This window comes from Heliconius melpomene, chromosome 9 (assembly GCF_056956725.1).
Source record: "Heliconius melpomene rosina isolate 202511_hmr_F chromosome 9, ASM5695672v1, whole genome shotgun sequence".
Taxonomy (NCBI): domain Eukaryota; kingdom Metazoa; phylum Arthropoda; class Insecta; order Lepidoptera; family Nymphalidae; genus Heliconius; species Heliconius melpomene.
The window spans coordinates 8,329,255-8,346,968 of record NC_140397.1 but is presented as its reverse complement, the minus strand read 5'-3'; the positions used below and the strand labels follow the sequence as shown (position 1 = coordinate 8,346,968).

Genomic DNA, 17,714 nt, shown 5'->3' with positions numbered 1-17,714 from the left:
ACTTATTTTTTTTTAAATGAAAGTTATAATGTAAAATTCCTAACAAAATAAAATATATTAATATTCACCAAACAACTAAAGTTCAAGATGGATGGTATTGAATGAAACTGGGTTAGTAAATAAACTTCACACAATATACAATATAACGTAATATAATAACACAACGCTATTGTGAACTAGAACAAGTTTTAACATGTCAAAGTCAACTTTTATTCAATAATTTTATAATATTTCAATACATTATATGTAGTTAGGACTTTTTAGTTTTTTTATAGTTTCTCCTGCATATATATTAGTAAGCAGGCGAAACTTAGAGCTAGAGATACTTCGTTTCCCAGGTTCCTATGAATTACCAATGAATGGCAGACCTCAAAGGAAATCAAAGGCGCACCGGTCTCCGTCTTATCAGATTTGCGTGGCTTTGATTATATCTGCTAATCAGCAGAGCGAGAATTTATTACATCTAATAGAAATCGAACCCAAAACCACCAAGCCACGATGGCTCCAATAAAATCAGGATATAAGAATAAGAATATAAATTTAAAAATTACATAAAACCTGCACTGTGCAAGAATTTAGAGGGACGTATAAAATAGATTTGAGGCTTACTATGAAATATTGGTCGAACTCCAGATATAAAATAGGTCTTCCATACGCCATTTCGATACTCCATTATGTTATAATGCTAGTTCTATAATACTTATTTAGCAGGTCCACCCTGTATCCCGGATATAGTAAGATAAGTAAAGGGAACCTTGTGTAAAAATAAAGTAAAAGTATCCGCACTGTCCCGAAACTCGATGAAACTCTTTTCTCAGAGGGCAGGGTAGGCAGAGAGAACCCAGGAACTTGGTGTGTTAAGATTTTACCGTTTCCATTAATACCTACACTTTCATTGCCCACTTTCCGCAGAATTCTGTGATAGGATAATCGTAGGTTCAATCCCCTCTCAGGGAAACAACTATAGTAATTAATTTTAGAGGCCAGTCGTGGCGCAGAGGCACAAGCGTGCGTGTAAATGCGACAGGTTATGGGTTCGGTTCCCGGTGAGAAAATGGGGAACGAAAATGTCTTAATGTAAACGGGGCATAGGTTCTAAGGTTTAAAGTATATACCCTACTACGTGCTGGATAAAGCGTCAACCTAAAAACAGTAAATAAACAAAGAAAAACTTAACTATTTCACAAATTCGTTAAAAGAAACAACTTTATTTTGCATAATTTTTAAGTGTCAAGCAAATAATTTAAACCAAAAAGGTACATACCTACTTTCAAAGAAAATTTACTCAAAAAGTAACAAAAAAACAAAGGGACCGGTACGTTTCAAGTTAAGAAATCACCAAATTTCGACCACCAATTATACTTTCTTTCTTAATAATTTCCGCAGCTGTCGACGGATTCAGATTCCTGCTGTAATCAATTTTCTTTCCTTGTAAAAATAACTTTTTGTCACTTTTGTGCGTATTTGTTTTAACTGTGATTTACTTAAGTCGAATTAGCTTGAGAAGTTGAAAGGAATCAGTAATATACTTAGTGTAATATATTTATTGTTTTGAGGGGGAAAGGGGAAAGCCTAGTGGACAATCCCACAGATTCTCACTTTATCACCAGTTTTTAGGAATATCCGCATTAAGTGGCGAAACTCAACGTGTCACTTCTTGGCAGAATGCTTACAGGAGCAAAAAAACAAACTTTTTTCCCTTCTTTGTACGACGGTATCTACACCGTCGTAGCACAGTCGTAGCGGCGTTGTAGGTTCGACTCCTCACTGGGAAATTATTATATTTGTTTTAATTTCCTGGTATATAAATCGTGGCGTTGAGCTCAGCAACTTTGCAATTTCTCGAACGGTGAGCGGAAAGTATTGAATGGATTTATTTAACGTTCTTCTGCCTACCATATGCGGGAAAAAGCGTGAAGCTGCTGTTTTATTAATCTATTTTTGATCAGCTGAAGTTTAATTATAGTATCGGATAATTTGATGAAGATTGTTAAGGTTCCGTATCTCAAAAGATAGAAACGGAACAATTATTACGGATAACAAAGTGATCTTCACCATGCCCATCTGTCAAGATCATTTATCTTAAGATCGCGTGGAAGCATCAAGCAGAAATTAATATCAAATATCAAGGTTCTAAGTCAGTGCAATCAAAAGATACGAACACTTATGCATCGATTTTGCTGCATTTTGTAAATCACTGCGTAATCAAAATCTTTAGAGTACTTCCTGTGAACCTACTTATCAAATTTAGCAAGAAATAAGAACTTGCGGTACAAATAAAAACAAAAATCCAAAGGTGAAAATTTATGGCAATGTCTCCAAAATTGGAAAGTGCGGGAGTAACGAGATGTCTTAACACGAGGTTCCCTCTGCCTATCCTGATATACGGGAAACAGCGTGAAGCTATAAGTAAAAGAATGAAATAGCCTAAAATTATTGTAGTAAATAAAAACAAGGCAAACTGCGAGATTGAAGCTAGCTAACTAGTAAAATAAATTTTGAGAACAACCCATTTTATTATGTTTTAAGCGTTTAAAATTGGTATAAATTGAAACTCGATTTAAATGACCGGCGCAGCCTGCGCTTCTATTTAACGTTCTAGCGAATGATGAAATATTTTACAAAAATATTATTTATTTTCTATGATAATAAATATGCGACGCAGTCGTAGTGCAGTGGTATAGCGTCTAAATTTAAGCGCGACGGTTGTAGATTCGATTCTTTTGAGGGAATGTATTATTTCCAAATGAAAATCCCTTTCTGGTAACAAGCCAAATCATCGAGTTCCACCCATTGAAAGTACAAAAGAACATGAATATTCCGTTGGCCTTATCTAAATGAAGCTACGAACTACGAACGAAATAACGAACTTAATGAAGCCCTGGGTTCGATTTCCGAGTCGCAAGAAGTTATAAGAATTATACTTATATTTGTTTTATTAGCGTTCATTATTCCATTCGTGTAAATTATATTAATTTCAACGGTTTGTTAAGTAAGTTGCGCCGGTTATAATGCAATGTCTTAATAAATAGGCGGAAAGTGAGGGTAGGCAAAGAGGACCTCGTAGCCTAGTGTTAAGACACTCTGTTGCCTGTTGTGTCTGTTGGAGAGTGTTAAGACAGTAGTGTGTGAAGTTATTTATTTTAAATAACTAACAAAAAGTAAAACAAACTACACAATTAAGGTTTATTCCAATAACTTACATATTAAACCGCCAAAAACCATGAAAAAAGCTCACCAATATCAATAATGTTCCAAAAATCACTTTTCATAAAAGCAAAAAACACATAATGAACACGAAAAAAGTTTTGAAACGATCGCGTTGTTTTACAAGAGAGGTCACTCAAGGACGTCCGTCCTTCACCGCGGCTACCAGCGAACTGAAATACTGTAGACTTTACACTTCCATACCGTAGTATAAGTCGACTGAATTCAGAAGTTCAGGGTGAACTTTCTGTGAACTTAATTTATCCGTATTATGTAAGATTAGACAGCTGGGTAGGCAGAGAGATCCTAGTGTTAAGACACTATTTTCCATTTTATGCCGAATTCTTGAGGCAAAGCATGGGTGGCGGAACTCAACTCATTGAGATGCAACTTATGTTCGATTTCGCTAAACAGAGTCATTATGCCTAACCTATTATGTACGGAATACAGTGTGAAACTAAAAAAGAAAAAGAAGAGAAGAACATAAACCAATTAATGGATGTAAAACGAAAACTTGTAACTGTAACCTTATAAAGAAACTCTCATAAAGAAGACAACGCGCGGCGTTGAGTTACTCTCAATTTCAGACCTCAATCTTAACAGTAGGTTCCCTCTCCCCATCCGCGGGATATATACGCGGGATATAGCGTGAAACTAACAAAAAAAAGTGAAAAATCACTTAGGACGGTAATGAGGTGGAAAGTCTGGAGCAGCTTTTTACAATTTTACTACATTTATATGACCACTTGTGCTTTATTAAAGCGTTCCCGAGCTTTTTCATCTATTTTCATGGAATAGTTTGGTTTAACTACTGTAGTATAGTAAAGTTGCTTCGTTTAAATCTTATAATATTTAATTTAATTATATATGAGATATTAAATATTGTGGGTTCTATTCCTGTCTGAGGGATTTTTATGTTTTTTCGTAACTTTACAATAATGGTCAATTAAGAGAACGAGGCGAAAAAGAAATGCAGAGAGCATACCCGCTACCAGAGCTGCAAACATTAAAAACAATTTAAATATAATAATTTACTCGAACCCAATACCATCACGACTATCACTGTACCACAATGCTCTCTGAACTCAAAAGTTAAATAATAACGTAAAAACTTTGGAGACATTCACTTTCAAGGTATTAGATATATAAAATACAAGTACTCGTGCACTTTATTAAAGTTTAAAGCTTTGGTAACTTTTTAATAAAGGAGACTCAGTTAAAAGCTCATGAAACGCCAAAAAAGAAGAAAGAAGAGCTATATAAAATAGTATTATGATATAGAAGAAACAGATAGTGAGTTCGATTTCTGCATTCAGCATTCAGCTTCACGCTGCTTTTCGTACACAGCAGGGTAGGCAGAGAGAACGAAGAAGAAGTTAAAACACATCTTTTTTTACAATTTTTTTTTTAATGAATTGGGTGTCGAGTGGCAAATGAGGCAATCAAGATCTAAAGATAGTTTGCTATTTTCGCTACCTCATTTAAATACATTAAGTATTTATTGGCATTTTTAAAATACCCGATTTAGTTCTTTGTTTCAAATACAGTGAAAAGAAGTATTATTTTTTAGCTTTACGATGCATCCCACACGCGCGTGTAAGGTGGATGTGGGTTCGATTCTGAATAAGGGCAATTAATTATTTTCATTTCCTTGCTCTAAAAGCGCTGTTGATTTCCGCCCATAAAAACGTCGGACCCAATGCCTGAGAGTTGTCGGTGAACGTGGAAGGGAGTGTCCTAACACTAACATTCCTGTACCTACGGGATACATCGTGAAGCTATTCAAAAAAGCGACGTAGAAACTAATTTGATCTTGTACACACTACTAATAAAGAACTTAACATAAACTTGTGTTGAAAAAACGGTAACCACGTGTTCTAAGACAAATAAACATTTGTTTTAAATATTGATTTAAACAACGATTGGCTTAATTTTACGATGTCGGCTTCGAAAGGAAAGTCATATGTTAATCTACATATATATAGTAGAAGTAACTCGTAAGTTTATTTAATTGCGATAGGCTATGGGTTCGTTTCCTACTCGAACAAATGAAATACTTAATATATAGGTGGGCCGTCGTGACGCAGGGGCACAAGGGTGTGACTGTTGTGGGTTCTGGGTTCGATCGCCACTCGAGGAAATAAAATATTTATTTAAATTTATATTATCATTTCGAGGCAAAGCACAGCGTTGAGTTCCGTCGCTCAACACGCAATGCATCCTGAATTCGAAGGAAAGTGGGAATCGGCGTATCTTAACACTAGGTTCCGGTACCCGGCTGTATGCGGGATACAGCGTGAAGCGTGATTTAATTTTTTATATTTTCCTTTCCTCAACACCTCCTGAAACTTAACACGCATTACCTGCAAAATTTAACGGATAATGGGGAACGGAAGTGCCTTAATGGGAACGGAGGACCCTTAACTAGGAATACTTTTCATATACATTTGTAATTTCATTTTTATTATATAAAGAGACTTGAAATCCTACAGGCAAACTCATTAAGAGTTTTGTAGGACATAGTTCAATTTATGTATGTATCTTCTATTATAATAATAAATAAATAATAATAACACTGTTCATAGGTTCCCCCTGCCTACCCTGCTGTATGTGGGATACACACACAAGTTGATAGGTAAGCAAAGTAAACTAGTGCCAAACCACTTCCAAGGCCTCAATCCGGTGGATCGAAATTATCCTATATATTTCCATATAATGAACCCGTTACCACCGTTAAACCACTAAGGGTCGACCACCACTGACCACGAAAGTGTAAACACAGGCAAAAAAAATTAAGCTTTGACTAATATCCCGTGAAGTTTCAAATACAAATTAAATAGGTTAAGCTCTTTCCAGGCAGCTTATTTTAGTTGAATTAATATCGTTTGATTGCATCGTTGGGAAATACGTACCTATGGCTCAATAGTTAGTTTTATGATAGTTACAGATACTATTATCTTATAAAAAATGCGATGGTTGTCAGTTCAAATCCTGTGTGCGGGATACAGCGTGAAGTTTTTTATTTATTTATTTGACATTTAAAGCATTAACCATCGATTGTCAGACACCAATTGCGTGATACATTATAACGTGAACATGCTAAAAAAATTCTTCATCCCTTTACATTGTCCAATTTTGCCCCTACTAAGTACATATATTTATAAAAACAGCATTTGAACCATCCCTTATATAAAATATGCACACCCCCCACACAAGAAAATATACATAAATAACATTATAACATTAAAATTCTTGAAAAATAAAGGTTTTTAGGGTATATTTTTTTATATTTTCAGTATAAAACCTCAGGTCAGAGTGGTGTGAGTTGGACGGATTTATGTGGACTCCGACCGCACATTGATATCGCGTAATTTATAACATTGTTTATTACAATATAGATTAAAATAAGACTCGATTTATATATGAAATTGTGGATTTTGGTCTGTTTTTGTTAAGATCTTGTCATCAATCATCTTTAAAATATGATCAAGATCCCGTGACGGAGATTATGAGTTCGATTCCCACTCGAGGGAAACGAGCGTACGGGTCACATAATGGAAAGTAATCATCGTCACCCACGACCACGTATAACACCAGAGAAGCTATTACGGCGTGGCGTTGCCGGCTTTTAAGCTGGAGATAGACGTGTTCTTTGAAGGTATCCATATCGACCTGGAAATACTGCCGCAGGTAGGCCGTTCGACAGTTGCATGGCGCGTGGAAGGTAGTTCTTACGATGAGTATCGAACCTCAAAACCTCCAAATCCACAACAATTATAGCATTTACAGTCAGAGCCTCTCTACTGCGTCACTATATCTATATATATGGAAGTATAATTATTTAGAAACAATAATAAGTATACATTTGTAAAACACAATTTATTGGTTTATTGCCGCAATTGAAAGTGCCTCTAACGAACATGTAGAATTGTTATAATTATTCAATTTGGAGTAAAATACCTGTTTGAGGTAATTTTGTGAATTAATGAAAATTGATGTTTCATTATTTATATATGTATGTAGGGGGGTACTAATTATTCTTAATTAGGACATAATGATTAGGAAGATTCATAAATAAATAAGAAAGTTATATATTTTTATATTTAACGCCGAGCGCGGGTCGGTAGTGTGAGATAAAATACTTCAAGATACTCATGGGCCCTCGCCATCTTCGACTTACAGATTTTTGTAAGTAATCTCAATAATGCATACAATTTATATTGAACCTACACCCTTATCAATTTCCTAGATTGGACAGTCATATAATGCGATATATATGTAACACGTTGCAATATATATCCATGTGAATAGAGGCCGTGGTGGCTCAGGAGTACAAGGATGTGACTGTAACGCGACGGTTGTAGGTTCGATCTCCCTCAAGGGAGTGAGTTATTATTTATATATGTTTAATTCTTCCCTCTGGCACCTAGGTAAAATTCTGGTGGAAAATTCTGGCGGAAAATTCGATGGAAAGTGGAGGTCAAGGCGTGGAAGGTAGCGAAATTCAACGCAGCGCGGCGTTGAGTTTCGCCATTCAACATGAAATGCTTCAGGATTCAGCGGAAAATAGCAAATGAAGGTGTTTTAATGGGAATTGTGTATCTTAACACTGAGTTCCCATTACCTCAGCCTATCCTGCTATGTACGGGATACAGTGAAACTAATAAACCTCATTTCGATTCATTGAATCTCAACTAATACATCTAGTAGTCCCTTAATACTCAAAGTAATTAAAGATATCACAACTCAACAAATACTATAATTTAAAAATTTAAAATAAAAAAATATATATTAAACATGTATTGAATATAAAAATGTTAAATGCGTCAATTAGCGATGATTTCCCAAACAGCCACTCTTGGGGCGGCGGATGATCGAGCGATCGTGATTACACGCCCCAGTTGTTTCTGTGTGGCGCAATGTAAGGGAAAGAGCGTTTTTCTATTATCAGTTTCACACTGTATCCTGCATGTGAATGAGTGAAAGAAACCTAGTGTTAAGTAATAGAGTGAAAAATTTAAATAATTCGTTAAAATAATTTGTTATAGTTGGCAGGTGAAGGACTATTCATGAGGCCATTATCTGATGCTTAAAGTTACTGTCGTGGTTTTGATTCTCTTTAAGGGGAATACATTATTGTCATTTTCTCGCTCTGGTAAAGAGACAAAGAGTGTTACAAAGTTTTACCAGTTAACACGCGTCTCTAAAATTCTTAGGAAACTAGGGATCAGATTGTCTAAACATTAGGTTTTCTCTGCTTACTATGATATATGTAAGTATATGTTTTTTTACATCGGAATATTGCATTTTTGTTTGGAAAACTCAACGCCGTGCGTTCTCTTTTTACCACAGTAAGAAAAATGAAAGTAATTTCAGCTGTGTGACAATCGTACTTACAATCATTGCATTTATAGTGACACAGTGCTGCCGCGCCACGAATTATTTTTTTACATTATAAAACGCTGCTCGCTTATAAATTAAAGAACCCTATAAAAACATTACTTGTTATTCATCTCTACAAGGAATAAGTAATATATAATATAATGTCGATTTATTTTAAATGTACGAGTATTTCGCAGTTCCTTGCCATGTCGTATACAAAACAATTGATTCATTGTTCTATATTATTATTACAATTTATTACTAATTCATGAAACAAATTCTATAGATAATATTATTAGAACACGAAATTAATCGAATGAGAAAATAAATAATTGTATAGTTCAAGCGGGTCGCTGGTAATATATTTATAGATACCTATATAAAAGCTAATTGAGGCCATAGATGCGACAAGTTGTGGGTTCGAATCCCGTTTGAGGAAATGAAATATTTAATATTTGAATTTCTTGGCTATGGTAACAAAGCAAAGAAAAACAAAGCACAACGTTGATATCCGCCATTCAACGCGCAATGCATCCAATATTTAGCGGAAAGTAGGGAACGGAAGTGCCTTAATGGGAACGGAGTGTCTTAAAAATTATAATTTCATTCTAAACTAGTGTTTATACACTCATTTTTCCCTTTTTTACATCTGTTCATTTCTAACATATGAAGCAAAGGAAAGATTAAAAAGTGTAGTTGTAAATTGTACCTTTCTAATTGTGACAATCTGCAAAAGTGACCTAGTTGCTAGTAAAAGGTAAGGGCGCGACTGATTGTACTGAAAAATTATAAATTACATGAATAGTAGCATTTTTTTTATATAGCAGAGAGTAAGTAGAAGGAACCTGGTGATCACTCGTAAGACACAACGTTGCTCATTTTCAGCCCCTCGAGGCGTGTTGACTTGTGAAACTCAACGCCGCGTTTGACTTTTGCGTATATCTGAGCGAAGAAATGAAAATATTTAATATTTAATTTTCTTGAGTATGAATCGAACCCAAATCCTGTCGCGTTCACGTTTTTTGAATGTGTCGAAAATTAAGCGGAAATGGGGAAAGGAAGTATGTCAATATTAGGTTCACTCTGCTTACCCTGCTATGTGCGGGACACAGCATGAAGCCATTTTAAACATAATATACAATAATTATCATGTAGATCTGCCTACTAGACGGAACCTCCCCTACCAAATGGGGGGTTGAGCGTAAAACTAAAGAAGAAGAATAAATAATTATTACACATTATGAAGTAGTCTTTACTAAAACGTCGTCCACTTTGCCGCCGCCTTACAATCTGTCGGCCTCTGCAGTGAGCTAAGGCATTCTTAGATTTTTAATTTTTTAACTAACAATACTGTCTTATTTCCCTCGACTTGGTCTTTTAGCTGATTGTGAAATGCGCTCTCTATATTTTGAATAGGTAGTATTAAGTAATAATGAAAAAAACGCTCGTAGCCCACTGGCACAGCGTCCGATAGCAAACGCGACGGTTGTGGATTCGATGAACCAATCGCCATATATATCGCATATCTATTATATAAATCAAACATCAGCTTCACGCTGTATCCCGCACACAGCAGGATAGGCAGAGGGTACCTAGTTTCAAGAAACTTCGTTCCCCACTATCCGCTGAATTCTAGAGGCATCACGTTTTGATTTACGGAACTCAGCGCCGTACTTTGACTCGACACCAGAACGAAGAAATGAAATATAATATTAAATAAATATTCATTTCCTCGAGTGCGGATCGAACCCGCAACCAGTCTCGTCTACAGGCACACTTTGAACTTCTGCGCCACGACTGGCCTCAATATCTATTATATTTTTAAAATAATAATTATCGCATTAATTTGGGATTGAACTTTATAATAAAATTAGGTTTAAACTAACTCCATCGGGATCAAAGGATGATGTTACAATATGCTTGCAAAATAGTTGTTTACTCTGATAAGTAACTTAGAGATGGACCAAAACTTGTGTTATTGAGGAAATGTTTATTTAGAGAATCTATTCTATTCTATTTTCAATCTTCGTCGTTGTGGTCAAATGGAAATAACTAAGGGTTGTAACCGTAGGTATATTGTGTTACATTAGAACCATCTTAGCTTAAATAAATAAATTTCAAATTCATCTTAATTTCTTCAATAAAATGAACTAAATAAATGAAAAAAACATTGTGTTCATACTATAAAATATAGTGTTCTTGGAAAACATCAGGACGTAGATAATGATCTACTTCCTAAAGTTTACATCGGATAATTCTTCTGCTTGTTTGTTCTTCTTTATATAAAACAATAGGAAATGTATAAATGATTTAATTATATTTTGTCGTCCTTAGCTTCACGCTGTTTTCCATGTATACCAGATCCAGGGTATGCAGATAGAACCTGGACCTAGTGTCAATACAGTCCGTTCCCATTGAGACATGTCTATTCCTCCAAATTCTCGAGGCTTTGTGAGTTGAGTGGCGGAACTCAACACCGCGCTTTGCCAACAGAGCGAAGAATAGAAAATATTATATTTTTATTCCCTGTAGTGAGAATCGAACCCACAAGCGCCGCGTTTAGTGTCTCACGCTTGTGCTCCTGGGCCACGACGATTGCCTCAAATTATTTGTTTCTTCTCAAAAATTATAGTGGTATTGTGGGTAGGTTATAATACTCGTAAGATATGAGACGTTTATGGGGCAGTCCGAATCGCACTTAACCCCTTTTTTAAATTTGTTTGTTACCAAAATTAAGAAAAACCATTTGATCATAATGCATGTATTTACTAATAACATATAGATATAAATATGATAAATACATATAGTATGTATTATTTACAAGAAAATATACATATAAAAAAATAATTCTTGAAAAATGATCTTGAAAGTAATAAAAAGCTTAAGCTTATAAAGTCGAACTCGAGACGCACGTCCTGACGTCGATTGAGGACAGTTTATTTGTTTAGGACTGAACACTTAACGACCTTCTAATTTTGTCGAGAGATGGATATAAAATAAGCCCAATCCATTTCCCTGTGTACTATCTATTTTTTGTTGAGCTTCACGCTGTATCCCGCAATAACGGGATAGGCAAAGAAAACTTAATATACGTTTTCTAAAAAGTGTTTTCTAAGTGTGGAATAACACTTTAAAATTGTTTGAATTATTTAATAATTAGCATTCTCTCTTGCCAATTGATAATTCTTAGTAAATATCTTTGGAATTTAGGAAGAACATATACATAATATATATTGCCGTCAAGGCGCAGTAGAACAAATATTCACTAAAAATGCCACCTCATCGGGTTCGATTTTCATTCGCGAGAATTATTATGTTTAATTTATTTTCACTTCCCTGCTCCCATAGCATAAAATGCTCCAACAATTCGACCAAAACACCAAAACAAAAGAAACATATAAACCCTGATCTGAATACAGAAATAGGAATATACACATAGTATATAAAAGTTGTATTTTTCCAAGTTCCACGTGCATATGTGGTACGTACAAAGATGATCCGTCAAAGCTAACTTTTGAGGCTGGCGTTGCGGCGGCTTGCGGGATGCTACTATTTGTACTGAAAAGCTTCTAGCTCCTATTTTATACTAAACTATATGTGGGAATATATTTTATATATAAGATAGTGGTCTGTTCGTGGATTTGCTCGTAAGTTCCAAGATTCTAATATGATAAATTCCAATTGAGGCTAGTGGTGGCGCAGGGGCACAAGCGTGTTACTGTAAACAGATTGTGGGTTCGATCCTCTCTCTAGAAAATTAAATATTATATATTTTCATTTCTTCGCTCTGGTATCGATGCAAAGCGCGATTTTGAGTTACGCCATTCAACACACAATGTTTTAAAAATTGGAAGAAACGAGTACAGAGTCCCCTATTCACCGAGAAAAAAACTATGAAGCTGTTTGCATGTTAGCCTGCCTGCTATGCTACATCAACTGAAACAGCATAAATCTAAAAGAAACCTAAGAATTACTGGTCATCTTTCTTCTAACCAAAACACAAGCAAGAAAAAATCCCTTAAAACCCACAAGATTTCTATAACAGAAGGGTAAAATATAAAGTAAGATTGTAAACGCAATCAAAGTATAAATAAATGGCGGCTTCTCCCATTTATCCGCAAATCCTGGCTGGTATCTACGAGCATACTCCTATAGCGCCGTATGGGGTCTCGGTTACAAACAATCTGTATATTGTATTGGCATAAATGTAAGGCTGTGTTTACATGGATTTGGAAAAAAATACTTTAAAAATGTGAGTAGATAATTAATACATGTATATATATAAAATTGAAATGTCTGTCTATGATTTTAACGGAAGTGTGTTTTTTTCAAATCCTTATTTACAAGGAACTAATCAAGACTCGAAAAACAAAAAAAAATGTATTTTTGTGTATCTGTCTTTCTGTATGTCCTAGCCCGGACACGGAACGGAACACGGAACACGGAACGGACGGAACACCTTCGGAACGGCTGAAGTCAGTCATTGATAGTTAGTCATTGATAGCTAATGAGATGGCTTGTAAGATTAAGCTATACTTAATAAAAAAAAACTTATAACGGACGTATTCCCTGAGTATAGCCATGTGGCGTCAGGTCCCGCCACCCAATCTTATAATAAACGTGAATTACTAGCGTGGTGTGGTTGGTTTTACTGCCTAACTCAAAATTTTTGAATAGAAATGGAATTGTTTTAATTAGCTTCACGCTCTATCCCACAAACAAAGGTAAATGTTAAGGCCTTGTGTGGACCGATCCCTATTTTCTTTCCCATTTTTGAGAAATTGCGTGTAGAGTAACTCAACGCTACGCTTTGTCTTGTTATACAATATAAAATAAATAATATATATACAGAGTTCACTAAAATCTTAGTTATCTTGTAGTACCATGAGAAAAGTAACAGTATTTTTTTCCAATTCAACATGTAGACCTGGTTTTAGAATAAGTATTTCAATCTCATGTAGATTCGCTAAATGCCTATGGTCCCGTCGAACCCAACTATGGCTCGAGACGATCCTTTCCATTTCCTTCGTACACTCATACAAACAAATGCTTGTATGTATGGGTATAGTTTCAGCGGGTAGAAATTAAAAAAATATATATTTTTATTATATTTATTTCTTTATCATCTTGAAATCATCTGTTACTATTTCAAAGAAAATGGATTTAAATTTGCACCTCTTGGAACACATATCTCTACGCCACCTTTAATTTATATTTATGAAATCGCCAGCTGACTTCACCGCTCTGTCTTGTAATCAGAGCGAGGAAATGAAAAAGTTATTCCCACAAGTGGAAATTGAACTCACAACCGTCGAACTTCCAACCAGACGCTGTGCCGCTATACCTCAACGGATAAGTACTCTACGGGCTTATAATTTTTAAATAATATTTTAAGGAACTGTTTTTATTATAAAAATAAAAACAAACTCGCTAGCAAACGCACATCAACCTTAGTCCTGAAACCTTCAATTTCCTTTTTCCAATCTATGATATTGAATTGCTTTGGAAGAACATAATGGAACACTTATTTCATGTGAAATAACACTATGTATTTAGTTTTATTTTATACGTCACGCGATCCACGAGTGCCTTGGACTAATCTTTCTGTTTGTATGAGTCATGCAATCTTTGTTTATACTGAGAATATCAACAATATTAATATAATATGGTTTATTTTCATGATTTCTTTATTTTTTCCGTTTTTTTCAGCTTCACAATGCATCGGTAGGTAAGACTGTTGAAATTTGGTATATAGGTAGATTAGGTTTGGATAGTAGCTCTAAGAGAGGATTTCTTCAAACTCCTATGGGAAGGGGACCTACATCTTGTATACTTACAAAAGAAATAAAAAATCACTCGTAACTTTTTTATTAAAGAAGGCAACACTAAATTAATGAAAATAAACAAAGTCCTTTTAAATTTGCAGGGGAGCAGGGGGAACCTAGGAACCTGGGTGTTGAGTGGTGAAACTTAACTGTGTCCACCAGTAACGGAAAATAAAAATAATCTAAATATACACACATTTTTTAAAAAAAGGAAAATACCTAGAAATATGAAAAACCGCATCCAAAACCATATAAAAAGCAAATAAAGGATGTTTTATTTACAAAAAGAGGGTTATAAGATGTATGTGCAGTAATGGCCTTCAAGGAGTGTACGTAGCTCTTCACGCACCCTGTATTGTGGTGACGAGGGGTTCTTTCTTACCTGCTAATATGGCAATATGTAGATGATAAATATATTATAAATATTCGTATATTACGGCATTGTAATGCTGAAAATGAGGAACGGAAGTGTCTTAATGGAAACGGAATATCTTAACAATAGGCTCGACGTTAAAAAAATGAAGTGTTTATCAATATTTATTATATCTGTTTTCTCAATAAGCAAATTTAAATATAAGGATTTTTTTTCTACTTCACGCTGTATCGTGCGTTAAGCAGAGTAGGCAGAGGGAACCTAGTGTTAAGACACTCCGCTCTCCAATTTCCGCCGAATTTTTTAGTGTGTAAAACTCAACGCCGCGTTTGTGCTATAGCGAGAGGGCGAAGAAATTAAAATAATAAATAATAATTACTTCCCCGGACAGGAAATCGAACCCACAATTGCCGCGTTACAATCACACGCATGTGCCACCACCATAATGCAAATAAAACTTTATATATAATATACAGCACAGTAGGTCCTGATATTTATTGGAAACTTTTATTGTATACGATTTTATTTGCTTCGGTTTAATTAAAGCTTTAACTCTAACTTCATAAAGTGTTAATAAATAGAAATTTTGTATTTTATGTTACTCTATTTTACAGCACTTGGTATTGAAATTTATAGTTACACGCTAACCGGAATAGCAGAGTAGGTAGGTAGTGTCAAAATATTCCGCTCTCCATTTTCCCCCGGATGTATACGAGACTTATTGAGCAGAAGTCAATGTGTTCCGAAGCAGTCCTATCGAATTCACAATCATGATTACAGTCGTGCACTGTTCTGTTGCGCCACGGTGCATTTTTTTTATATTATAGCTGAACGCTGTTTCCCAGTGTAGGCAGAGGAAACATGGGAACCTAATGTTAAGAAAATTCGTTCCTCATTAAGACATTCTTTTATTATTTAATTAAATATTTATCCCCCGAGTGGATTTCCACAATGAACTCACAACCGTCACGCTTACAGACGCACGCTTGTCCCCTCAATCGAACCCGCGACCAGGTGTATATTACACCCCAGTGTATACTATAATTTATTTTAATATAAATGTAAAGATTAAAAGTTTATACTTTTTGTAGGCCTCCAAAATAAACTCACTGCAGAGCGCGATACGATGAGAGAAAGTAGCCGCGAATTACGACACAAACAGCACTGAGTGGGGCCAGGAGAAACCTATGTTTATTATTCCTTCCTTCTTTTTTTTCATTTTTATTGTATCTATGATATAGTGATATATTCGTATCACTATGCTTTTTACTTTCCATCTATTTTAAGTATATTACATATTTAATACTAAATACAAATTAAATTCATTTTTTTTCAACTTCACGCTGTAGCTCGGATAAAGCAAGACAAAAGGTTAGTGCAAACACAGAGAACCTAGTGTTGAGACACTCTATTTCCCGCTTTCCGTCTAATTTTCAAACCTCGCGTGTTAAACAGTGGAACTCAACGCCGCACGCGAAGTAAAAAATAATAATACATTTCAGCTTCAACCCCAGTATAACATATATTTAATATTTAAACCACGAAATACCTAAATTTACTATAAACAGTTAGACAATTAGCTAGTAATTAACAAACATTCGCCATACTAAATAACTTACGGTAATACGATTTCATTAATAATGGAATAATGTTGCCTTCACACAGCACCTGGGTCTACAAATAGATTCATTTGGTATTCAGTTCCAAGTTGAATTGGTGCTACGTTTCAATTTTTAATATGGTAACTTTTTTTAACTTCATACTGTTATTCCGCACATGGAAGGGTAGGCAGAGAGATCGTGGGAACCTAGTGTTGAGACCCTCCGTTTACATTGTAACACTTCCGTTCCCCACTTGATCGTCGAATTTAGGAGAGTGGCGGAAGTCACTGTCCCGTTACTAGAGCTAGGAAATGAAAATATTAAAAACATAATTCATTTCATCGAGTGGCAATTGAACCTACAACCTGCCGCGCGTACAGTCGCACGCTAGTACCACTACGACGGATTGAATCTACAAATATCTATTCTGGTCTCCATTAAGTCGCACGCATTAAAGAAAAATTATTTACATTGAACAAATCTAATATTTTATATAGACCAACAAAAAAATACAGTGTTAACCAGAATTTGGCAGAAAGTGGAGAATGGAGTATCTTAACACCAGGTTCCCTCTGCCTATCCTGCAGCGTGAATCTGATCAGATTTTTTATTTTAATTTTACCAACAAAAAAAAACAAGTTTTACAAAAAAAATCGCTATTTTCATATACGCAAAAGAAAATTAAAAGCACATTTGTATTCAAGGATAAACATCAAGTTTTACAGCCGGCGCTCATTTAAATCAATTTCGTGAAGTTCGTAAAACGTACAGCGAAGGATGGAAGTACCTACCCCCTACCCCCTACCCACTTCCAAATTATAAAAGTTTCGGATTCTGAAAATAATTTCAAATGAAATCGTAAAAAACACTGGCGTTATGGCGCAGTAGCACAAGGGTGGAACTGGAAGCGTGCCGGTTATGGGTTTGATTTTCACTCAGTGGAATTTAGTTGGCAAGTTGATAGGGGAACCTAGGAACCTAGTGATAAGAATCTCTATTCTCCACTTCCTGCACAATTTTCAAGACACTGCGTATTCCACGATGAAATCTAAATTGTCTTGCGAGAGTGGAAAAATGACACGTTCCACCGAGTGTTAATTGAACCCACTACCATCGTTACTCACTGCATTACAAGCGCCTGAATATTGGCAAATAGGCGATAGGCTAAATTGGTTTTTCTACAGAATTTGTATATAAATTGTCTCTACACACATAAATATGTGGGAAAACTTTTAAAAGAGAAAATCTTTTATATTGTATGGCGCGGGACACTTTTTTTTTCAAGCGTCAATTTAATTGAAACTGGGCTTAGATGGAAAATAATCG

The 17,714-nt window shown here is 35.2% G+C and overlaps 1 protein-coding gene across 4 annotated transcripts in view; it reads right to left on the bottom strand.

Annotated features, from left to right (window-relative positions):
- Positions 1-17,714, bottom strand: part of LOC146536465 (nephrin-like) — a 141,799-nt gene that overhangs the window by 99,148 nt on the left and 24,937 nt on the right. For 2 of the 4 annotated variants that reach the window (XM_085189823.1, XM_085189826.1), the window contains exon 1: positions 3,204-3,364. The exons of 1 other annotated variant lie outside the window; for it this stretch is intronic. The gene's annotated coding sequence lies outside the window, so the exon portion shown is untranslated. Of the gene's footprint in view, positions 1-3,203; positions 3,371-17,714 lie in introns of those variants that run through there. One more of the 4 variants, XM_085189825.1, reaches the window with a different exon arrangement.